At 37.9% G+C, this 24,449-nt stretch overlaps 1 pseudogene; it reads left to right on the top strand.

Moving 5' to 3' along the window:
* The first annotated feature begins 3,548 nt into the window (after positions 1-3,548).
* On the top strand, positions 3,549-24,126 carry LOC103720163 (annotated as a pseudogene).
* The last annotated feature ends 323 nt before the right edge of the window (positions 24,127-24,449 follow it).

Raw genomic sequence — 24,449 nt, 5'->3', positions numbered from 1 at the left:
TAATATTTTGTTTCCTCCATTGCCTCACGAAAACTCATCTTCCTCTGAAACACTTCCAGAGTCCCACCTACGTAATGTTCAACCATTACCCTCGTCTAGTCTTGATGCACTGCCAGCTCCAGTGTCCAGAGTTCATCCGATGACCACAAGAAGTTGCAGTGTCCAGTGTTCTCAAACCAAACACTTCTATAGATGGCACAGTCAAGTATCCTATTTCCAAAGCTCTTCTTGCTGCAAAATCTAATGTTCCTGATGAACCATCTTGCTACACCGAAACTGCAAAATACAGTGAATAACATACAGCCATGGATCAAGAGTTTACAACTCTTATAAAAAATGGCACGTGGTCCTTGGTTTCTCGTCATCCTAACATGAATATTGTAGGAAATAAATGAGTACTTCGCAGCAAATTTAACTTTGATGGTACTATTAATCGCAGGAAGGCACGCCTAGTTGCTAAGGGCCATCACCAGGTTTCAGATATTGATTTTTCAGAGACTTTCAATCCTATCGTTAAGCCCTGCACCATTCGGCTTGTACTGTCCCATGCTATTACCAAAAATTGGTCCATTCGGCAAATAGACATCAATAATGCCTTTCTCCACGGGTGCTTATCAGAGGAAGTCTACATGTTACAACCTCCAGGGTATGTTCATCCACGGTTTCCTGATCATATCTGTCGCCTGCATAAGGCTCTTTATGGCTTGAAGCAAGCCCCACGGGCTTGGTATGCTCAACTTCATGTTCATCTTTTGCCGATAGCTTTACTAACTCCAAGGTTGATACTTCTCTCTTTATTTACAATTATCGCGGTGTCCATATCATTGTATTAGTCTATGTTGACGACATTATTATTACCGGCTCTCATTTGGCCTCCATTGAGGCTTTTATTCATTCATTTAATCGGGTGTTTGCACTTAAAGATTTGGGTGATCTCAACTACTTTCTGGGAGTGGAAGCCACTAGATCTCCATCGAAAATATTTGTCTCAATAGAGATATATCTTCAACCTCTTACAGAGGACGAAAATGGCTGAAGCAAAAATAGTTTCATCGCCAATGTCCTCCTCTTCCAAACTCTCAATTTGATAGTCCATCATTCTCAGATCAACATTGTAAAGGAGTATTGTTGGGGCTTTGCAATATTTGTCTTTAACTCGACTTGATATTTGCTTCCCTGTCAACAGAGTATGTCAGTACATGCATCACCCATTCATGAATCATTGGGCAACCGTCAAGCGAATTCTTCACTATATCAAGAGCACCATAGACCTTGGCCACTTTCTCAGTCGAGACTCTTCTTCTTATTTATCTATATTTTCAGATGCCGATAGGGCAGGGTGTGTAGATGACCATAAATCCACTAGAGCTTATTGTGTTTATTTTGGTTCCAACCTTATCTCTTGGTCATCTAAGAAGCAGTTGCCAATGCCACTACAAAAATCTTGTGGATTATGTCTCTCATACGTGAACTGGGCATCTTCTTCTCCTGTCATCCAATGTTGTGGTGTGATAACGTTGGTGCAACTTACGTCTCTGCTAATCCTATATTCCACGCACGGATGAAACATATGGAAATAGATTATCATTTTGTCCATGAGAAGGTTCAACAGAAGCTACCAGACGTCCGGTTCTTATCAAGCAAACATCAAATTGCCAATGTACTTACCAAGCCTCTACCTTCCTCACATTTTCAGTTTCTGCGAGACAAGCTGAAAGTTACCCCACCACCGTTCAGCTTGCAGGGGAGTGATAACAAAAAGATCTGCAAAGATCATTTAAGCTCGGTTCCTTAGGATCTACAACAACCAAATCATATCTCCACAATAATCTCCTGATTTCTTGAATCTGTATTTTTTGAATTGTAATCTTCTGAATCTGTTGTAACCAACTTTATTATATATACAGGCATAGACCCACCTCTTAGAGAGAACTGAGAGCATTGCCAAGCCTATTCATCTTTATGCTTCACAACAGGGCGTGATCTCACTCTACAGACTATGGTCTCAGGCCGGTCCATTAACCCAAGGGCTGGGCTATTACATACACAATTATAGTTGTTATAATTAATTTTATTACTACAAATTGCTGCTAGCTGCAAACAAATAGATCTATATATTAATTTGAAAATAATATTTTATTGCGTAAATAGTTAAACAAATTTATAACCTGTTGGTAATTAATGTTTGTTTAGTTGTGGGATGATGTGAGCTTATATTATTGTAGTTTGTCCTAGCTAGTTTAAAAGTGGAGGGACACCTCATTCTTTTCTTTGTTTTCCTCCTCATGCTTCTTTGGACAAGAGGCCTGTAGATAGAGAACAACAAAATGTAAAGAAGAATAGTAGACCCTAAGAAGTCTTTAGTCTCCTAATCCATGCTAAGCTAGTGTCATGACGAAACCACTTAGAGACGTTATTCCGGATTCATCGAAATGGTTCCGTTGCCACCTCATTGTGTGGCCCACCAGGGATAAAAGAGGGTGTTAAGCAAACGAATCGCTAATGAATGTGCTATGGGGCCCCTTTACCCTCCACACAAGGACTTCCTCATAGCATGGGTTTGTTTTGTTTGGGAGGGGTGCTGAGTAGCTAATAACCCAATGACAATGGAGACCCATAAAAACTATTTTGGTGTGCATCATGGGCACCCCAAAACATTTTCCTCATTCTAATAGTTATCCATACAGCTATAAAGCAAAAACCACCTACAGACTTTGTTCCAACTTTATCCACTTGACATGTTTGCCATCTAATTGAGTGGCCCACAGGCATACAAAAGAGTGTTAAACAAACAAAACACATACAAGCAACATCTATGGGTACCTATCTCATGCACACAAAATTCTCCTTATGGCATGAGAGGATTTATAGACGAGGGGTGCTGCTAAGAAGCTGGTAATACCTAGAGATAGAGAGGGCAATTGACTGGTTGGCATCATTTGTGGCTGATCATGCATAGTGGAGCTGTGCTAGAGAGACGACATCGTTATCCTAAACATTGAAGAAACTTCTTGTTCTATTGTTAGTTTTTTTCTTTTCTTTTTTTGATTCCTATGGATCTACTTATACTTGTTTTTTGTTCAATTTATCTAATTTATCAACAAAAAAGAGAGGATATTCTTGTGTCCGATGCTGGTCGGTTTGTCAATTCTAGGGTTCTATTCTAGGGTCGTGTAAGTGGCCCTTTGATAAAAAAAAATAATAATAATGCATAGAGACCCATGGAATCTTCTGTGTGAACTAATGTCACCCTAAAACCTTGATAGTTATCCACGCACTATTGCCACTGTTATTGCAACTTAACAGCCGTTTTCCGACTTCTTCCCCAGCTGTCATCAACTGAACAGCCACCAAGAAAGGCAGACACCCCTGGACTGTCCAAAATTCACAAAATTACCCTCCAGCACAACGTCTTTATCCCAGACAGCATCCGGCCAATCAGATGTTTCCACGTACAAAGAACGTCATTGGCCCCACCATACACGTGGCCCCCGCACCCTATTCCCCGCTTCTTTTTCCCTCCCCCCTCTCTCCCTGTTTTCTTGATTTCTCTCTTCGCTCCCTGCTCAGAGTTTCCAAGGGAGCCATTGGAGCCGTTCGTCTTCTCGCAGGTAAAAATAGTAAAAAAAAACCCAATTTTTTAGCTTTATTTCTCTACTAGTTCGAAGTTTCTGCTTCTTATTTCTTAGGTGCTTTTGGTGTCATTTGTTGTATGCGTTTTTTCGTTTCGTTTTCTGATCAAGAAAAGAAAAGAAAAAGCTTGGCATTGTAGTTCTTTTTAAGATTTTCGTTTTCAAAATCGATTCATATGCTTTTCTCTCCCTAGTTCTCTGTTTTTGTCTGTTAATTCGAATTTTGTACTTCAAAATTTCTCAGGTACCTTTGGTATCGTTTTCAGTTGGTGCTTTCTGATGGAGATAAAAAGAGACGCATTAAAATGTAGTTCTGTTTTTTATTTTCAAAATCCGTTATCAGAATTTTAAAATATGTGCAGCAAAATCTATTGGTATACTTTGTTGTCCGTCCTGTCTGATTTTGTTTTTGGTTGTTGGTGTTTTTGTGGCGGATTTCGCATGGTTCCACAATGTATCTGTTGATTTCTAGGGTTTGAATGGACCGTATGTGGAATCTGATGTGGTGGTTCTGTTCTTTCATCTGGAAGTGTGGTGTTTTAGGTCTTGCCTTTATTTTCCTGGGATTTTTGTTGATTATATTAGGAGCTTGCTAGCTTGTACTCATCTATTCAAATGTGCTGGCATTGGAGTATGATTCTTTTGTCGACATTTCTATGAAAACTTGGATTTTTGATGAGGGATTACAAGTTCACAATTTGGTTTTTGAAGGCGGTTTTAGGATATTGGAGAATGTGATCAGGGATTATATTTGTACCACTGTCAGCTTTTGTAACAAATTGTCAACAAAGTCTAATCACTTCTCTTTTTGTTTATTTTATAGATTTGATCAACTCAGTTGTGGCAGAGAATTTTGATCCACCCTGTCTTGTGCTGCTTTATCATAGGTATTTTCATTTATACTTCTACCAACAGCTTTTATATAGAATGATATTGAAGTTTCATCACTTCTCTTTGAGTTCATTTTATAGATTTGATCAATTCAGTTGAGCCCGATAATTTTGATATGCCCCATTTTGTGCTGCTTTGTCATAGGTTTTTTCATTTGGTTCAAACCTTCACGGCTCCATTTTTTTTCTCCCTGAGAAAATTCGTACAAGTAGCCTGAAAATTTACCACCTTGCTGATAGTAGAGATTTGGATCTTTGGCTGTTTAATTGTGATTAAATTGGTCGATTTGAATGCCATAGTTGGATATATTAGGACTCCTTTTTGCAATGTATAGTGGTGATTCACAGGTGTCTTCAGCTAGTGGTAGGAAATTTGATGTGGGGTTTTGATCAATCATACAATTTAGTTCTTGGACAGAGCAGAATAGATAAGCAAGTTGGATCTAGGGCTGAAATGGGTTGGGTCAAACCATCAACCAACCTGGTCAGACCTGGCTCAAACTATTTTTTAATAACCGTGGCTCATGTTGGGACTAAAAGCCTGTACCTGTTTTCAAATCTTGGGTCAGGTTTGGGTATGGTGAATTCTGACTTGACTACATCTGCATATTACCTAGGTCTAATTTGAGCCAAGCCAAAATATACCCGACACTATCTGAGCATGAACTGGCCTGACCTGAAAATTCAAGTCATATGAAAAGCCCTTCCCCAAATTCGTCAAATGAACACTTCCCTAAACTAATCCCTCTCCTTTCACCCTAGAAAAGCCACCTCTTGTCACCTCCTCTCACTCAGTTGTGCTTAAACATTCATTTCTTATTACCATGTCCTCATTTTTATCGTACTTCAAAATTGTAGTTTGTAAACTTGTACAGCAAGAATATTAATTTTCATGGATCACATTGAAGAAGTTTTATTTGAATGAAAGTTCATGTTTGAATTGGCATCTGTTTAGCTTCTGCCCTGTAAAGTTGTAATGTGGGGTTCTATCTAAGCTTATTATTATTTCAACTAATTTTACTGTTATTATTACTATTATTATTTTTGTTATCAAGAATTTGTCGCTATCAGAGGAAGTTTTCTTTTGTTTGGATCTTCCTCTGCTCGGCATTGATTGGCTGTGGCATTACTTGAAAAAAAATGTCCAGACTTTAATAAGAACTTTTTGTAGGATTAATGGTAAAGGATTTTGGTGTTTTCTCTTTGATCTGTGAGGAATTAGTTGAGATCTAGTGTTGGGTTTTTAATCTTAGAGGTGACTCGATCAAGGTTCATGGATGGAGTGGGATTGCCAACTGTTTTTGGTTGCATTTAACCTGACTAACTTATTTTTTATATTATTCTCTATTTTATTTCTGTTAAATAGTAAACAAAAGATCACAACGTTTACCTTATGCAGCGTAACATTGAAATTATCTGGATCTCTTGCTTATCTTACAGCCCACGATCACCACATGATCATGACCAAGATCTCCTGTGCACGTCTGCTTTTAGAAGGCTACTAGAGTCTTCTTGTTGATTCCACCCTTCAAGTTTCTGGGGCCGAGAATGGTTACCCCAATGACGATCCCTCTAGAGATTTTCTCACTCACTGTATCTCTCTCTAACTCTCTATATATGAATCACTGTTGATTCAATGACTCACCCTTTAAACTTGTGTAGAGGCTCTCTTTTTATAGAGCCTTAGAGGAGAGGAGATAGCAACCTTTCAGGAGTCTTTCAAAAACCAAAAGACGCTTCTGTTTTGGACTCCTTCTATTGTAACTAACCACGATACCATGTTTTGAATTTGTAGAGTCAAAAAACATGTGGACGCTCAGGGTTTGACTAGGTCAAAACCTCATCTATTTTCAACATCTCCCACTAGTCCACATTGGGTGTCATCTATGTAAACTGTCTTCACTGGATCTCTAATTTGATCATCCTTTCATGCAGAAAATGAAGCGTGCGACCTGACGAGAAAGGATATGGTAGGAGTGCCATATTAAGTTATCATTTTACTAACATAGCACATCACTCAAAATATCTCGTTTATGCCCCAACTATTTAATCACATCAGGTCGAGCATCTTTAATTCCTCATGAGTTTATAGCTCAAAAACAATACTAAACCTATATCACCTATGCTTAGGATTATACCAAAACAAAATGATATAATCGCCCGGGCTATAAGCCATAACAGTGTGAATCCAAACAGTCTTCCTCAGACACTCATGTCAATCCATTTTTACTTGACTGCTTTCATAGACATGCTCCGTGAGACTGTATTTACTCATAGCTCTAGAAAAAAAATATGCTAAAATAGCGACATCGAGTATCCACTTCATAACATAGTTCCAAGTTAGAAAGGGCACAGAATAGACCCTTTATTGGTCTATTAGGGCTCACATAGTGACAGAGCAGGGATTTATCTTGTCACTCCCTCAATTGGTCGTCCATAGCACATATAGTATGAAATGTATGCTACAACAAAGCTCCTACTTAATTGGGCTTGTCATGCTCATATGCTGTACGAATCTTAGTCTAGCCACCATAAAGGCGCCCTAACTTGAGTTTCTTATCACAGTCGCTCTTCAAGCACCTGTCTAAGATCTCATATTCGACTTTATTCAGGCTTCATGAAGTTGTGTGAGTACTTCATGTATGACTATCAATAGTCTCATCTTAGCTCAACTAAGGTGACATTCTCTTGATTCATCTTGCATGCTCCTTGAGCATCAAGATAATTACTTGCTCGCTTTCAAGCGCCTAAGTAATTATATTGTCTCATCCTACTCGGCTACTCGCTATTCAAGCGCTAAGGTGATCATCCATGTGAGTGGACTGATCTTAGCCTGGTGACACATCATCAAATTCATGTGTGCTATAGTATCAATCAAATCACAAATAGAAGCACAATTTCATTTATGCAAAAGATACTAATGATTACAATGTCCAACAAGGTATCACTACTATACGTCAAATCCTATAAAGTCCCAAACTCCTTACATGAGTTTGAAAACACCTCTAGCTGTAGCCTTAGTAAGGGGGTCAACTATCATCTTGCTAGTTGAGATGTGTTGTAGGACTACCTCCCCTCGTGCAACAACATCACAGATGTAGTGAAAATGCATATCTATGTGTTTGGTTCTGCCATTATACTTGGAAACCTTGGCATATGCCAGAGCTGCCATGCTATCACTATATATCTTAACAACATCATCTGCAATGGTTGTAATCTCTAAGCACTGAAAGAATCTCCTCAACCAAACGGCTTCTTGTACAGCTGCTGAACATGTAACATACTCAGGCTCCATTGTGGACAACGCGATGCAAGATTATTTCTTACTACACTAAGAGATAGCCCCTCCATTGAGTAGAAATGCATAACTGGTGGTGGACTTTCACTCATCTTTATCACTGGCCCAATCAGCATCACTATAGCCTCTTAATCTCAAGTCTCCACCCTGATAGCAAAGCACGAGATCCGAAGTCCCACGAAGGTATCGGAAGATCCTTTTAATTGCTTGCTAATGAGCAGGTCCTGGGTTATTCTGGTAATGATTGACCATGCCTACTGTAAAGCAAATGTCTTGTCGTGTACACATCATAGCGTATATCAGCCTCCCAATTATACTCGCATAAGGAATTTTTGCCATTTTATTCTTTTCCTCATCATTCTTAGGGCAATGTTCAAGACTTAAAGCATAACCCTTCTCAATTGGAGTATCTATAGGTTTGGAGTTATGCATACGGAATTGCTCTAAGACTTTCTTGATGTAAGTCTCTTGGGACAAACCAAGGAGCCTTCTAGATCGATCTCTTAGGATCTTTACTCCAAGCACATAATTTGCTTCACCCATGTTCTTCATCTCAAAAGTAGAGGACAATAACACTTTTGTGGTGACAATCATCTCCATGTCATTTCCAGCTAACAAGATGTCATCCACATATAGAGATAGAATCAAGAAGTTCTTTTCTGCATGTTTGACATACACACAATAGTCTTCTTCCAACATTTCAAAGCCAATCAAAACAATGGCATGATGAAATTTGAAGTACCACTGTCCAGACGACTGTTTAAGGCTATAAATGGAACGTTTAAAGCAGCATACTTTGCACTCTTGCCCCTGAACCTCAGATCCAACAAGTTGATTCATATAGATCTCTTCGTCTAGTTCTCCATTGAGAAATGCAGTCTTCACATCCATTTGAAAGAGTTTCAAATCTAGATGTGCAACAATAGCTAGAATAAGGCGAATTGAAGCAAATCTCACCACCGGGGGGAATGTTTCATCATAATCTATACCTTCCCTTGGGGTATAGCATTTAGCCGTGAGACGTGCCTTACGCTTGTCAATCGATCTATCTGCCTTTCGCTTGACCTTTAGGACCCACTTGTTCCCTATGGTCTTGCGCCTAGGCAGAAGATCAACCAATTCCCTTACTTAGTTCCTTTCTGTAGAACTAATCTCATCTTTCATAGCAGCCAACCATTCATTCGAAATGGGCGAAGTCAATGCTTTATAAGAAGCGGGCTCATCAAAGTCAGACGGAGTACATATGAAAAACTCCCCTTCAATCTCAAAACAACGATGGGGAATACTTCCACTCTCTTTGTGGGACACTCTCTTGTGGTACACTCCCACTAACTGGTGAGTCACTCCTACTATCTTTGGCAATTTCAGGATGAGATTGCGTTTCTTTATCCTCACGATAAGATGGTGCAACTCCTTCAAGTTCTTGCAACTCACAAAGTTCAAGAGTTTTATTTACTTCACCAATATTGGAAAAATCATTCTCAATGAATGTGACATCACGTGATTCTATCTCAGTCATTCCACCGTCAGGATGTTCACCATACATTACATATCCTTTTGAGCTTTCTGAATATCTTATAAAGATTTGCTTATTAGCTTTAGGACCAAGTTTGTGAGAGGTGTTATGAACATATCCTGTAGAACCCCAAGGCCGCAAATGTTCCAAACTAGGTTTTGTGCCATTCCATAACTCATATGGGGTACTTGGAACTGACTTGGAAGGCACACAGTTAAGGATGTAGGCTGCAATTAAGAGAGCATCTCCCCAGAAGGATATTGGGAGGTTAGCTTGGGCCATCATCAACCTAGCTATATCCAGTAACATGTGATTCCTTTTTTTTGCTACTTCATGTTGTTGTGGAGTTCTAGGGATTGTTAATTGCTTGCGTATCCCTTTCTCCTCACAAAATCTGTGAAACTGATTTAACAAATATTCACGACCTCGATCTGTTCAAAGAATTTTCAAATTCTCAACCTCAGCTACGAAGCGTTTGAAGCATTTCAAAGCCTCAAAGCGATGGGAGATCAGATAGACATAACTGAAGCATGAGTAGTCGTCTATAAAGGTAAGGAAATAAAAGGCGCCATGGCGCGTCTTTACATTCATAGGTCCACAAATTTCTGAATGAACCAGCTCTAAAGGACGAGATGCCCTACATGCCTTTCCAAAAGGCTTCCTGCAGGTTTTCCCAGCTAGACATGGTTCACACATAGGTAGGCTTACATTAGCGAGAGTCCCCAATAGGCCTTCTTTAGCTAGTCTAACCATTTTATCTTTTCCTATGTGTCCTAGTCTAGCATGCCATTTCAAAGATTCAGAAACAACATCATCATCATTAACAACTATGAGAGAAAAAGATGAATTATCCAAATCCAATTAAATAAACCATTTGAAAGATAGCCATGTTCATACAAAGTCTTATCCAAATAAAAATCCAATTGAGTGCCATCAAAATGAAAACTAAAACCAAGTTCTAGCATAGCAATAACTGAAAACAGATTACATTGAACACCAGGTGCATAGAGCACATCATGGAGAAGCAACAAGCGCCCTAGACGCATCTTGAGCTGGTAGGTGCCAACCCCAAGTACTTCTCGACTTCCGTTATCCAATATAACATACTGTGTACCCGCTGGTATCCGTCTATAATCTACGAACCCAACTCGATCTCGAGCTACATGTTTGGTTGCTCCTGAGTCTACAATTCAATCAGGGATCGGGTGAGCAACAAGCACATGCGAACATACAAATGTAATGAGAGAGTTGTGTTTAGTGAATACCTTCTTCGTCTCAGTGCACTCACTAGTGAAATGACCCATTTTTCCACAGTTATAGCACTTCATCTTGGACTTATCTTTCTTGCCAGCATGCTTGCCTCGGTGGCGCTTTGCAGTCCTTCCATCTTTGGGCCCAAGACCTTTTGTCTTTCTAGAGAATCTCCCACTGCCTTTGCGCTTAGGCCCAAATGCCTTGCGCTGCCCTTCTTGAGCAACAAGCAGAGTTACACGGTGTGCCTCACGACGCTCTGCCTCTAGCTCAAGGTGGCAAGATATATCAGCAAAAGTCTTAATGTTCTCGTTATGTGTGAGAACAAGCTTCATCTGCCCCCAAGTGGACTCAGGCAAAGTTCGTATCACTGTTGTAACCTGTTGTTCATCAGTGAGATTATTGCCGGCAGCCTTTAGGTCGTGGATCAAAGCGGATATAGTCCTCCAATGCTCAACCATCGAGTGCCTTGAGTCCATTACATACTACTCAAACTTCAGAGTAAGAGCACACAACCTAGTTGCTGATGTCCCTCTATAGGCAATCTTCAGTTGGTTCCACATATCTTGGGCTGTTGAGAAGTTTTCAAACTGCCCAATCAGATCGTTGTGCATGCTGCTAAGCATAGTAAAGCGTGTGCACCGATCCTTCTTAGCCCAAGCATGGTGGACATCCATATCACGGCAATGCTGAGTAGTATTTCCATCTTCAGGTTGGCTCATGCTATGAGTCAAAGTCTCTAAGACTTCCTGCTCCTTAAGGAGATATTGGATCTTCCTGTGCCACATATCATAATTGGTTTCATCTAGTTTCTCTCCTTTAGTAAGGTCAGCAACAACGTTCTTAGTGGCCATTCAATGCACGAGGTTGACATTAGCACACATTTAACATTTTAACTCCAAATCAGACCATGATATTCTTTCTAACGTAATGAGATCAAAAATTGTGCAAAGCTAGTAATCATCTCTCACTATGTAAGTTAGAACACTACATCTAATTGAGTTTCTTATCACACTTAAGGAGGAATCAACCAATTTAATCCATAATGTAAAAAAAAAATATGTTCTTGTATACATCAAAATTGCACATTGATTGCATCCAAAAAACGATCATATTTTGATGACATAACATATTAAGCCAATAAGTACAATAATGTATTCAATTGTGTAATTCAACTCAAAACATATACGATAAACATGTTATTTCAATCATGGAAATAGCTAACTAAGTCAAACTAGAAGATTCATGCCATGATATTGATCTCTGGAGGTCAATAATATTTTTTGGTGCACTTTTTTAATTTTTTAATTATTATTTTGGGGGTTGATGAGCACAAGTTGTCAACCTACATTTTAACCTTCCAAAAAATATTATTATGTAATCTGTTGTAGTCTAGTTGGTTTGGTACTCGGCTCTCACTCGAGAGACTCTAGTTCGAGTCCCAGCAATAGGAATTTTTGTTTTTATCTGCAGGCACAAGTTTTCAATAGTTGCCACAACTTATGATGTCCGCTCTCCCACTTGGGCACGCGCCTTAGACGAGCGTGGGCGCTGTATGGCACTGTTCATCATCTTCAACCTCCAGCCCCATGTTTTTTTTTGGTTTTGCCTTATCTCGACCACATATTCTATCAGCCATAACTTACTCAATTCAAGTTGAAATTACGCATATGATATGTCGTTTTAAAGCTCTTGAAATCCTCTATCAAACCATCAAATCAATTGTTTCAATAAATGATGTTTATCATTTTAAAAATAGTCTGAAACATTCGGCCTCGTATGAGCAATCAAAAATTAGTGTTTCAAATTTCTCCCTCTATGGAGCACGAAACTTCAAGATATTTTACTATCATGTTACTGACATCATAAGGAACATAAACATGTAAAGAGTTTAACCAAAAACATGCCATAATGGAACCTCAAATGAGAAATCCGAATATATAAGTTATGCAAATTTTTCATTGCGAACTCATCCAACATGCAAATGATGGCATAGAAAATCATGAAATCACATCCATGAGGGCAAAAACAAGTAGATCGTGGCTCTAATACCAATGTTAAATAGCAAACAAAAGATCACAGCGTTTACCTTATGCAGCGGAATATTGAAATTACCTGGATCTCTTGTTTATCTTACAGCCCACGATCACGACCAAGATCTTCTTTGCACGTCTCCTTTTAGAAGGCTACTAGAGTCTTCTTGTTGATTCCACCCTTCAAGTTCCCGGGCCGAGAATGGTTACCCCGATGACAATCCCTCTAGAGATGATCCCTTAGTGGTGAAGACTTTCCCACTCACTGTATCTCTCTCTAACTCTCTATATATGAATCACTGTTGATTCAATGACTCGCCCTTTAAACTTGTGTAGAGGCTCGCTTTTTATAGAGTCTTAGAGGAGAGGAGATAGCAAGCTTTCAGGAGTCTTTCAAAAACCAAAAGACGCTTCTGTTTTGGACTTCTATTGTAACTAACCACGACACCACGTTTTGAATTTGTAGAGCCAAAAAACGTGTGGACGCTCAGGGCTTGACTAGGTCAAAACCTCATCTGTTTTCCACCATGGAAATATTATTATGTAATCTGTTGTAGTCTAGTTGGTTTGGTACTCGGCTCTCACTCGAGAGACTCTAGTTCGAGTCCCAGCAATAGGAATTTTTGTTTTTATCTGCAGGCACAAGTTTTCAATAGTTGCCACAACTTATGATGTCCGCTCTCCCACTTGGGCACGCGCCTTAGACGAGCGTGGGCGCTGTATGGCACTGTTCATCATCTTCAACCTCCAGCCCCATGTTTTTTTTTGGTTTTGCCTTATCTCGACCACATATTCTATCAGCCATAACTTACTCAATTCAAGTTGAAATTACGCATATGATATGTCGTTTTAAAGCTCTTGAAATCCTCTATCAAACCATCAAATCAATTGTTTCAATAAATGATGTTTATCATTTTAAAAATAGTCTGAAACATTCGGCCTCGTATGAGCAATCAAAAATTAGTGTTTCAAATTTCTCCCTCTATGGAGCACGAAACTTCAAGATATTTTACTATCATGTTACTGACATCATAAGGAACATAAACATGTAAAGAGTTTAACCAAAAACATGCCATAATGGAACCTCAAATGAGAAATCCGAATATATAAGTTATGCAAATTTTTCATTGCGAACTCATCCAACATGCAAATGATGGCATAGAAAATTATGAAATCACATCCATGAGGGCAAAAACAAGTAGATCGTGGCTCTAATACCAATGTTAAATAGCAAACAAAAGATCACAGCGTTTACCTTATGCAGCGGAATATTGAAATTACCTGGATCTCTTGTTTATCTTACAGCCCACGATCACGACCAAGATCTTCTTTGCACGTCTCCTTTTAGAAGGCTACTAGAGTCTTCTTGTTGATTCCACCCTTCAAGTTCCCGGGCCGAGAATGGTTACCCCGATGACAATCCCTCTAGAGATGATCCCTTAGTGGTGAAGACTTTCCCACTCACTGTATCTCTCTCTAACTCTCTATATATGAATCACTGTTGATTCAATGAGTCACCCTTTAAACTTGTGTAGAGGCTTGCTTTTTATAGAGTCTTAGAGGAGAGAAGATAGCAAGCTTTCAGGAGTCTTTCAAAAACCAAAAGACGCTTCTGTTTTGGACTTCTATTGTAACTAACCACGACACCATGTTTTGAATTTGTAGAGCCAAAAAACGTGTGGACGCTCAGGGCTTGACTAGGTCAAAACCTCATCTGTTTTCCACCATTTCAATTATGGATAAGCTCATAATGGTTTTATTTCTACCTCATTACTTGCATGTAGTTGTTTGTTTGTCTATGATTACGTTCTGATCAGGTTTTGGTTGTGCTTTTTCCATGGGAATTGAGATTTCATAATTCCGATTGCTGAGAATTGGCTGTTGTGGAACCTAAAGTTTTGAGGAAATTGGTTGTATGCTATTGTTTTATCTTATTGAAATTTTGAGTTGATTTGATTCCTTTGCTTATTGAGTTAAGCTGTTAGGTGTTAACAATTTTTGCTGAGATATCTGGTGCTTAAAAGTGGAATCGATTTGGATGGAAACTGTGTAATCTACATTATGAAGATAAAGAAACCTTAATATTGCATGCATCATGCTTTTCACTTCTTGAACATGCCTTTTAGAAGTCCATCCAATTTGCTGATTGAAATTTTCCTTGTGGTTAGCATGCGGTCATCCATGTCTTAAAAAAAGTAACACAGAGCACTTTGGCACTGATGTTATTATGTTAGAATTTTAAAGAGGGGATTTCCAGGTTTAGAAGAATCTGGAATGTATGTGCTGGAAGCATCAATAACTGGGTAGGAGGTATAGGCTTTTGAGAATTTGGTTATGCTTGAACTGCCTTCATAAACTTTTGAGGCCTTCACATTACTCCATCTTATCACCTTTTAAAAGAAACTGGGTCATAGTTGTAAAATTTGAACTTGACATCAAGTCCACAATGCATATGAGAATTAATTTATGATCTGACATAGATGGAAAGTGCTTTTTATCTGACAAAGGAGCTTAAAATTTAATGCCTCAATCTTCTGCGATAAGATTTTGTTAACTGTATTATAAATTCATATTTGTGTGATATATAAGTACATTATTGCTTACAAAAAGTGCAATGATATATAACATATTAAATTACCAGAGGACCACACCTTGTAATTAATGAAGCCTAATTATGTATTTTTCAAAATCTAAATTTAAGCCATCAAAACATCATTTTATTTGGATGGGTTTAGGTCAGCTCTTCAAGCATATTAAACTTTTGATTCACTTGTAGATGCTTCAATTGGCTGATGGTTCCATGGACCTCATTCTTGTTGTCCTTTGAGTATTAAAAAAAAGAAAGAAAAGAGAACCAACCTCAGTAATGGCCTACTGGATTGAAAGACCAGTTTGTATCATCTTTTGGGATGATTTCACTGGAACATTGAGTCTATTCAGCTCCTGTTTGATTTTGAACGTAATCATGATAATTTATGGAAGAATAAGAGAGCAAGCACTTCTTGACCTTATGCTCTGGAGGTCAGCCAGTTCCCAGCCTTCACATGCTTTGATGATTGGCACTTGTTTGAGGATTGCTATGGTCATGAACTCCTTGGAGGAGTTGGAGGGGAAGAACAGTAGTGGAGGACGATGGCTTTGGAGGTCGTAACAGTGACTATTCTAACTTTCTAAGAGACCAAGTGCTAAGGGGAAATATGAGGTTTTTTATTGGATCACTGATTGTGCTCCTGTTGATGTCAAACCAGCCATCCATGACAAGATGAAGTTAAGCGAGCAAAGGCCCCATTTCTAGTAAGAAAAAGAGAGAAAGAAAGGGAAATAGAAGGATGCCATTGATTCTAGCTCTTAGCAGCTCCATGTTCCCACTATTGTGGCTGCCAATGGAGCAACAATTGTCAATGCATATTATCTCTCTAGTAATAAATAAGGTAGAGAAAGATTGAGATTAGGATATTGGGCTCATGGCAGTGGTGTGTGTTGTTGGCAAAACATCAAAAGGTTCTAAAGATCTTGGAATCAAATGTCAGCTGAGGGTGTTGTCTGGATGGCATTAGCATTGAGGTGTTAGATGATAAAAAAGGAAAGGTGATGGGGAAGAGATGAAGCTAACATCCAAAAAAAAACCCACAGGTGAAGGAGCTGGTTGAACCAGCAAGTCCGATACGTGACTAGCCTAGAGTATGTGTAGGCCAAGGAGACCAACACACGCTTATAGGTCTAACACATTAGTTACATTTGCTGAAGGAGTAAAACTCTTTGATGTCAAAATTGTGGTCCCTGCAACATGCCTTTTTCTTTTCAAAATAAAGTTAAAGTTGCAAGTGAGCATGTGCCCATGTTTGAAGGGGGAATATGAAGAATCACATTAACGAGATGTATAACTAAAAGAAAAAAATCAATTGAATTAAAAAAACAAATTCAAGAAAGGGAAAATAAATTATAAAAATAGAAAATAAAATACAAACTAGAAAGTAAAATAAAAAACGACACTCCAAAGTATTAGATAGAAGTAGATAAACTAAAAAATACAACAAAATAGATAAAAAATAAAATATCACAAATTGAGTCAAGTGAAAAATATAAGAATGAAATGAAAACCAAGTAAATACCGGACAAGAATTACAAAGAGAGTTGGCTAGATGGATGTCACGCAAGGTGAGCCATCTTGGTACCAAGCCCCATATTGATGCTACCCTATTACTGTATCGGTATGGCCGGTACAGGAGCCGGTTCAACATACTGAGTGTCGGTATGCCCCCCCTACTGCGTATCGGTATCGAACTTGTACGGTATGATATGCCCTGTACCGTTCGATTCGGTATAGTATGGTGAGGGTTTTCTTGAACCATTAACTAACATGCCATTGTTAAAGGTAATTTAATAAGGGACATCAAGGAGAAATATTTAAGAGAATTTTAAGGAGAAATTGGATAAGAAGAGAAGGTAACTGTTAGGCTGACCAAACATGAGGGATGTTAGGTGAGTAGAGATGGGGGGGATGCGAGAGAGAGATGTGTTAGATATTGGAAAGAAGAAGAAAGGTGTGAATCCAATCTGTAAATAGAGAAAGGGGGAAATATTTTAGGTGGGGATTTTGTTGAAAACAGATGATCAAGAAACATCCGGAAGGTGATAGATTTAGATAGGAGGCATATGATAAGGAATTGGTGCATCGCATAGTGGAGCCAGTTTACTTTTGGGAACAAAAATTAATAGATTGGGTTTTGCTAGAGTATTTCCCAAACTCATAAGTATCTCCTTTGGCAATTGCCATTTCACAGCTATCCCAATCCCAACCAGATTAATTATATTCCCTATTATTCTTGCAGGATTTTTTTTCCCATTAATTTGAAGGAAAAAATGGTTATGAATGAAAGGTTAATGAGCGTAGAAGGTGTAGAATTGCTAAGATGCATGGACTGATGTAAATTGTAATGTCAATGATGAGATTAAGGAGAGATGAACCCATCTAAATGATGTTTTATCTAAATGATGTTTTGTATCTCTCGGAGTTTCTTAATGAGCTAATTGAGGAAAGTGAAATTTGGACATGTCTATTGAGCTGCTTGGTTTTCTGTAGGTATCCTTGATTGTCTATTTTATCAAAAATCTTTGCAGTATGTGTGAATGCTTTTGTCAGAACTGCATGCTCTGAGGCAGAAATTTGGATTGCTGTATGGGCAAGCAATAACATTGGTATTATTAGTGCAGCCTTATTTTTCCAAATATTAGATGAAGACTCATGAGGCCCAAATTCCTTTTCTCCTGTAAAACGTTTTTTGCATATTAGGGCTTTTAATGCAACATAAACAAGGGTCATGAATAAAAAGGTACCTATATGTAATTACTCAGTCTGTAATGACATGCAATAAACAAAACTAACATATGCATTTGAACACCATGACCCCAAAAAGTGCCAGTGATAAATGCAGAATATAAACTATTTAATTATTGTAAGGCATTTTTAGGGGTTGAGAGTGCTTTACGGTTAACTTATCATTTGAACCGAAAAGTTTGAGATGATAGGGAATGGATCAAAAAACATATATTAGCACCACCCACCCCGCCCATCTTTCTTTTTTTTTTTTTTGTTGGCCTGGGGGGGGGGGGGACAAAGAAAAAGGGTGGTTCCACTCAAGTGCAGCAAAATAAGCTACGATGTCATGTTAACTAAGAATTTGACCCCAAAAGCTTAAGCTGATAATGACTGGATCAATGTTGTTTATTAGGCTTCAGACTTGCAACCAAAGTTAATAGGGATGAACAACTTTCAACAACATTAAGAGTTGTATGCTGGATGTATCATAAGACAAGCAAGTATGTTAATAATTCATCTGTATGTCACATAGCATGCCTAAGTGACATGTCACAATGTCATGAAGTCTTGATGTTTTTGTAGTTTGATTAGCACCAAATGATCATCGTCAATGTTAGTTGAATGAATAAGTTTTCAAAAGAAAATTAACTTTTATTTGTTGTCATTTAGGACAAACCTGGGATAATTTAAACCAAACTGACTCAAAATTAGAATTTAAGTTACTTCACAAAAGATGTTTTATTTTACTATACTAAAATATACAGCATGAACATAAATAACATGCAAATACTTTTTGTTGTATAACGTGTATTATGTTTTGGTGGGATAAAATAAATTTCACGGGGAGTTTTTTAGGATATCACTTTTTTCGAGGGGGCATGGGAATTACAACTTCATCTTGCTATGCGGTAGGATGAATTTTGACATGTCTAAGAATTCTTTTACTCAGATAAGTGATAACATTCTGTAGAATATGAATTTACATGTTGCTCTGGTTATTCTATTTTCCCTTTCTTTTATGTCGCTCTTTGATTTATGAGTTTATGTTGCTGCTAAGGCTTACGATGAATGTGGCTAACTATTGATGCAATTTGAAGGTTTTTGGTTGTCTACAGGTTTTGGGCTCAATCCTTGTGAACATTTCCATCCTTGACAGTAGAAACATAATGTGCCCATGAAAGTGACATTACAGATGCTACTACTTATTTGTGTTTGCGAGCATGCTTAACCATGTGATCCTTTATCATATACCTCCTTTTCCCCCCTTTTAATAGATATCGGGGCAAGGTTTAAGATTCAATCAGTACTCAGTTTGACTTAGCTTTTGAACAGATATGGGTCTTCTAGATCTCCTTTTTATTTATAAAAAATAGAGGGATTATTGAGTGTGCATTTAATAAATTAAAGAAAAGAAGTCTAGATGTTCCAATGGAATACCATGCAACTGTCAAATCCCATTAACTTATTTTTTTCTTGCAAAACTAAGCATGCTATCACTTCTATTTCCTTATTGAAATTTTTTTTCTAGATTTACCCTCATGTCCTTTATTATTTTTCCTTGACTGATCCTGTAAAATAATTCTCAACCTTTGAGCTTGTGACTTCATTTTTATCCCAAAACTGGCCAAATTTTCCTTCTTCAAATTCTACAGTTTATTATATACACTTCAAAGCATTAGTTATCTTACATCCTAGCATCTAGTAATGGACTAATAGCCTATTTCTTATTCTTTTAATTTCTGTATCTTACTGTCTCTATTGATTTGTATCTTCATAAATGAAAGCCTGTAATCATCAATAATTTTTTTACTTGGTTTAGTTTCTTATGCTTTGTCACTCCCCTAAACTAGTATCTTGTCATATCTGGTCATACTCTTCTTCTGTTTGATAGAGTTCCCACAGTCAAGTGACAAAGTTCGTTAGGATTTGAAGCAGCAGTTTTTTTGAGAACATATATTTGTTAGTTGCATTCTTTACTTCTGTGTATATCTTACCCTTCTCAAACCCTGCAATGGTGGGGGCCTCGTGCATTCGGCCTTCTTTTTTTTATGTTTCTTGGAGTATGTTTGTTTAGTAATGGCACTAACTCAAAATGATTTTTTAAGGAAAAATGTTGAATGTTGATAAAAAAATCACGATAAGTATTACTCCAAGCATAAAGTATCCTTTAAACAGCTAAAGAATGCACTGGTCAGATGATACTCAGAAGCACCTTTCTCTGTGTCATCATCTCTGCTCTAATGTTAATTATATATGCCTTCATTTGTTTCTATATTCCTTTTCACTAGACTGAGCTAATAAACCACTGAAATCTGGTATCTTTTGGCTATCAAATTTGACAGGGCCTCGATTTGTTTTCATTTTTCCTAATATTGCATATTTTGTTTCTGATTCTTCTATTTCGAAAAGCTTGTTCCTCTGAGGAATTTCATTCACAATTCCAACTTAGAATTAAGTTTGTCCCTTTTCCAATAAATCAACATTGTATCATTTGCAAAATATAGATTGTCTTAATAAATATTGAATTTTTTGCAGTCAGCAAATGCACCATGGGTTGAATTTTAAAGAAAGTAAATACTTACTGATGATAGTTCATGTATGCTCATCATGATCAGAAACACAATTGTCTTAAGCGTAATTACTAGATACTCATCAATGCTCCAACATGATTGCCCTAAAAAATTTCACCATATTTGTTATCCAGACTTGTGAACGAGGTCTGCTGTACCACCCTTTACCAGAAGAGAATCGGTACGAAACATATCTTTAAGTCGGTACAAGTCCGTACCGCCCGTATTTTGGTGTGGACCGAGGCATATCGAGATAAAAATTGGAAAAATAGTTAGAGAGCTATTTCAGTACAAAGATGTACCGAACTGTATTGTATCGAACCGATAAGGTACCGATATAGTACCTAGTACCGAGATTGCGGACCTTGCTTTTGAACCCACCACTTTACAATAAATGCCTGTTTGGATGGCAAAAGACCTTAATGGTCCAATAAGATATTCCTAGTAGGGGGCTTCTTTCTTAAAAATACATAGGAAACTGGGTGACTCAATGAGAATGGGGCAGCCAGATATAGCTATCCTATTTTTTAGGGATGATTTTCAACATGGTTCGAACTTATTTCTCAAACATAGGAATTAGTTGTTGCCCAGCTTTCCCAATGTCTTTCAACCAGCCAAATTCCATTGTATTGGTTAAACTTAAAGCCTCACCAGGAAGATCTTATCAGACTGATAAGATCTTCTGGAGTCCAAACAGGGCCTAAATGATATTCTTATCATATGCTGTTCCCAAGGTGACAAAGGCCATGTAAGTTTGTTTCCTTTTCTCCAAATATTTTCAATTGTCTTTTTAAATGATAGCATTGATTATCATATTTCTTGGTTCAAATGCAAGTTAGTTCTTGAAGATCATTGTTATTCTATTGTAATCTTGGTTCCATCGCCTTTTCCTATAACTTCATAATGTATCTCACGACTTAAGTTTTAGTATAGCTGTTGCAGTTTGGGTATAACCTCTACTCTTATAGATGAATGGTATAGCACGTATTTAATCATTTGGCATTTTCTTGAACTTGCATAATTTAGTAAGATACTTGCAAGAATGATAAGAATAATCATGATATTTCAAAAGCTCAAATCCTTGAATGAATATGAAATCAAAGATTTCCATGTCAACTGGAAAAGGATCTGGTTGTTAGAAATAATATATGATTATTAAAATCTGAAGGTGAATGATTCAAGAAGATTATAAAAGTTTAAGGAGCTGATGACTTTTGTAAGTACAGAGTTTCGAGGAGGCTGCACCAGAATATGTTTTTTAAGCTCAAATTTCTTTAATTGTTATCTTGTTATTTTTTCAGTTTCCCTTTTCATGACTTATTGGAATAGCTTATTTTGGAAAAGAAAACATCCTTTTAAGACTTTAATCTAAAAGACTTCAAATATTTTTCTTGTTTTACTTGGTATATTATTTGGCACTATTAAATTATTTATGGTGGTTATAACAAATAAAATATTATGCAACTAGAAGCTCTTACAAGCATTGTGTACAGGAGTGTTGGGTAAAACAAGTCCTACATAAGTTTCACCTAATCTGGCAGAAGTGGCTATTGCTCGTTTCGAGCGAACGTAGCTGTTTTTCAAATTCTAATATTTTAACTCATGTACATGAATGTGGCTCGCAGAATCCTGTATTCTCTAAATTATAATATCTATCCTCTGATGCGTTTGTCTGGGAACTCGAACCAGTCCATGTCTGTATGCACTCTTTTGACCTTATGAGTAAAACTCTTGTCAACTAGTGAAGTTAGGTAGTGCACAAGATTTAGAAGATCATTATGATTCAAAGCAAGACAAGTTTCATTATTGTTTTCGCAATTGTCATCATTCTAACATATAGATAACTCCTGAAGAATTTAATCATTAGATAATGGGGGCTCGGAAAGTATGTTCATAACTGCATTGTAAGCTTGAAAGATGTTTAAGTGGTTTGGGTTCTGAATATGGATACTGCAGTAATGTATTTTATCTTTGGTCACTTGATGGTTTAATATTTAATGTACTAAAGAAAGGTCGTTGATGATAGCTAAGAATAATGTTTTACGTCCAGTTGATGTTGCACAAGTTATTATTATATTTCAAATCAAGTGCTTTTGACAGGATTATCTGTAGGACAGTATGTTTTACATGCAAGTCATATTGGTTTTAATACCTCTTATGGAACAAATAATGCACGTGCTGCCATGATCCAGTTTATAGTATAACCCTGGCTAAAAGATGCAAAATTGTATTATCATTAAAATCCATAGTACTTTTTTTTTCTTACTGGTGTTGCAAATGTATCCTAGCCTCATTGCTGACCATTTTCAAATAAATACATAGTTCTAATGGGAAAATGTAATACATTTATTAGCACTCCTCATGGTTTGGTTGTCCGCTGAACTTTTATAGAGTATGAAATTGTAAAATTTTCACACTTAATTTAGGCAAGCATTGAACTACTAGTTCCTTTTGACTCTAAATCTTGAAATGCTCATAATCTTAAATTTTTAAGTATCGTACTATATTTTTCAGTCATGTGACCAAAACTCATAATCAAAACATTTAGGGGTCACTCCGGCCATGGAACGGTCCGCTCAGCTGTCTCAGCCTGTAATGGGAGCTGTAACCTGTGCTGCCCAAACAGCATATGCTGCTCCTCCATACCAATCTGTTGCAATGGTAACCGGAGCTCCTGCGGTGATTGGAGCCATATCACCCAACATACAAACAAACCCACACCAGCTTGCTTACCAGCAAATCCAACAGCTTCATCATCATCATCAGCAGCAGCAACATCAGCAGCTCCAGTCCTTCTGGGCCACACAGATGTTAGAGATAGAACATGCCAATGACTTCAAGAACCACAGCCTGCCTCTCGCCAGGATAAAGAAAATCATGAAAGCGGATGAGGATGTCAGGATGATCTCAGCTGAGGCTCCTGTGATCTTTGCGAAGGCATGTGAGATGTTCATACTGGAGCTGACGCTGAGATCGTGGATGCATACGGAAGAGAACAAGAGGAGGACACTCCAGAAGAATGATATAGCTGCTGCCATCTCCAGGACTGACATATTTGACTTCCTTGTTGATATAGTTCCGAGGGATGAATTGAAGGAAGAAGGATTTGGGATAGCGAGAGCTGGTTTGCCAGCCATAGGTGGTCCTGCCAACACGATGCCCTACTACTATGTACCACAACAGCAGCAGATAACAGGCGCAGGGGGTGATCATCAGGAAGCCCATTGATCAGGCAGCTAGAACAGCATTGTAGACTGCCTAGCTGCCTTCTCCAGTGGTTTACATATCGCACCAGCCACAGCAGCAGCAAGATGCCCGATAGTAGTTGAACTTATGAAATAGTTTAAGAGAGCCTTTTGTGTTTCTGGTTTCTTCAGATGTAGGGAGGTTAATTTTTAGATGGAATGGCATGTTCCCTAATGTGTCAATAGTCCTAGCGGTCGTTATGACAAGCTAGTGATGGACCTCTTTTTAGTTGGGTAGTTGGTGAACTAAGAAAAAACTAATGTAGTTTGCATGGAGATGGAAGGGGGAACAACTTTGTAAGGTGGTGTTTTATCTCAGCTTCCATTCTGCGACTGCATAGAGAATAAATTGTACTGTTCTTAATCTATAACTGTGGCGTCAATGATCTTGTGAGGTCAATTTTGTAAGGAGCAACACTGGGAGGGTGGAACCCTGGTGTCAGGTCTTAACAATAGTTCTTTCTTCATGGTGGGTTACAGGCTATGAGAATGGTGTCACCATGGAATGCACGCGAAGAATTTGCTAGTTCAGTGCTGCATAGTAAATCCCATTAAGCAGGTCTTTTTTTTTTTAACAGGTAAGATATGGTATTTGCGATGAAGATGTTCACATGAAATGCAAGCCATTCATTGCTGGTTTGGTGCTTACATGCAAACAATAAGCATGTCTTTCTGTAGGTAAGCTGGTGATGGG

This window comes from Phoenix dactylifera, unplaced genomic scaffold (assembly GCF_009389715.1).
Source record: "Phoenix dactylifera cultivar Barhee BC4 unplaced genomic scaffold, palm_55x_up_171113_PBpolish2nd_filt_p 000510F, whole genome shotgun sequence".
NCBI lineage: Eukaryota > Viridiplantae > Streptophyta > Magnoliopsida > Arecales > Arecaceae > Phoenix > Phoenix dactylifera.
This window is presented reverse-complemented; position numbering and strand designations above follow the sequence as displayed.